Genomic DNA, 2,500 nt, shown 5'->3' on the forward strand with positions numbered 1-2,500 from the left:
ATTGGTAAATATCAAACCAGGCTGAAAAAAATTCTTTCATCGGGTGGGCATAACATGTTTACCAACCCAGGTTACTTTTCATTCATGAAAAGTAATTATTGCCTGTCGAGCATAACATATGTCCCGATCAGGCTTATTTTGCCTTTGATAAATATCAAACCAGGCTGAAAAAATTTTTTCATCGGGTGGGCATAACATGCTTACCAACCCAGGTTACTTTTCATTCATGAAAAGTAATTATTGCCTGTCGAGCATAACATATGTCCCGGTAAGGCTTATATTGCCATTGGTAAATATCAAACCAGGCTGAAAAAAATTTTTTCATCGGGTGGGCATAACATGTTTACCAACCCAGGTTACTTTTCATTCATGAAAAATAATTATTGCCTGTCGAGCATAACATATGTCCCGATCAGGCTTATTTTGCCTTTGATAAATATCAAACCAGGCTGAAAAAAATTTTTTCATCGGGTGGGCATAACATGCTTACCAACCCAGGTTACTTTTCATTCATGAAAAGTAATTATTGCCTGTCGAGCATAACATATGTCCCGATCAGGCTTATTTTGCCTTTGATAAATATCAAACCAGGCTGAAAAAATTTTTTTCATCGGGTGGGCATAACATGTTTACCAACTCAGGTTACTTTTCATTCATGAAAAGTAATTATTGCCTGTCGAGCATAACATATGTCCCGATCAGGCTTATATTGCCATTGGTAAATATCAAACCAGGCTGAAAAAAATTTTTTCATCGGGTGGGCATAACATGTTTACCAACCCAGGTTACTTTTCATTCATGAAAAGTAATTATTGCCTGTCGAGCATAACATATGTCCCGATCAGGCTTATTTTGCCTTTGATAAATATCAAACCAGGCTGAAAAAAATTTTTTCATCGGGTGGGCATAACATGTTTACCAACCCAGGTTACTTTTCATTCATGAAAAGTAATTATTGCCTGTCGAGCATAACATATGTCCCGATCAGGCTTATTTTGCCTTTGATAAATATCAAACCAGGCTGAAAAAAATTTTTTCATCGGGTGGGCATAACATGTTTACCAACCCAGGTTACTTTTCATTCATGAAAAATAATTATTGCCTGTCGAGCATAACATATGTCCCGATCAGGCTTATTTTGCCTTTGATAAATATCAAACCAGGCTGAAAAAAATTTTTTCATCGGGTGGGCATAACATGCTTACCAACCCAGGTTACTTTTCATTCATGAAAAGTAATTATTGCCTGTCGAGCATAACATATGTCCCGATCAGGCTTATTTTGCCTTTGATAAATATCAAACCAGGCTGAAAAAATTTTTTTCATCGGGTGGGCATAACATGTTTACCAACTCAGGTTACTTTTCATTCATGAAAAGTAATTATTGCCTGTCGAGCATAACATATGTCCCGATCAGGCTTATATTGCCATTGGTAAATATCAAACCAGGCTGAAAAAAATTTTTTCATCGGGTGGGCATAACATGCTTACCAACCCAGGTTACTTTTCACTTATGAAAAGTAATTATTGCCTGTCGAGCATAACATATGTCTCGTTCAGGTCTATGTTATTCCCATATCCAATACCTGCCACTGTATTGATATATAATAATAAGTATTACTTAAATCATTATTCATGCAGTAATACATTAAGAAAATACTTATTTGAAGTATTTATAGTAAGAATATACTTAACCTATCTTAACAACCACCACCACCACCTACCAATCAATATTACAAGCCTTCAATAGCAAATGTTTATCACCATTCCTATAATACATACTTATATATAGGTAAGTATAATAAGAATGTACTACTTAAGTACCAACGCCACTATTAATACTCATATGCAATTTTATAATACACACTTAATATACTTATAGTAAGTAATAAGAATGTAATAATAGTGGCTACCGCCATCGCCACTATTATACCCATATACTATTTTATAATTCATACTTAATACTTTATAGTAAGTAATAAGAATGTACTAATAGTGGCTACCGCCATCGCCACTATTATACTCATATACAATTTTATAATATATACTTAATACTTTATAGTAAGTAATAAGAATGTACTAATAGTGGCTACCGCCATCGCCACTATTATACCCATATACTATTTTATAATTCATACTTAATACTTTATAGTAAGTAATAAGAATGTACTAATAGTGGCTACCGCCATCGCCACTATTATACCCATATACTATTTTATAATTCATACTTAATACTTTATAGTAAGTAATAAGAATGTACTAATAGTGGCTACCGCCATCGCCACTATTATACCCATATACTATTTTATAATTCATACTTAATACTTTATAGTAAGTAATAAGAATGTACTAATAGTGGCTACCGCCATCGCCACTATTATACCCATATACTATTTTATAATTCATACTTAATACTTTATAGTAAGTAATAAGAATGTACTAATAGTGGCTACCGCCATCGCCACTATTATACCCATATACTATTTTATAATTCATACTT

The sequence above is a fragment of the Condylostylus longicornis genome, unplaced genomic scaffold (assembly GCF_029603195.1).
Source record: "Condylostylus longicornis isolate FDR11 unplaced genomic scaffold, ASM2960319v2 ptg000560l, whole genome shotgun sequence".
Lineage (NCBI taxonomy): Eukaryota > Metazoa > Arthropoda > Insecta > Diptera > Dolichopodidae > Condylostylus > Condylostylus longicornis.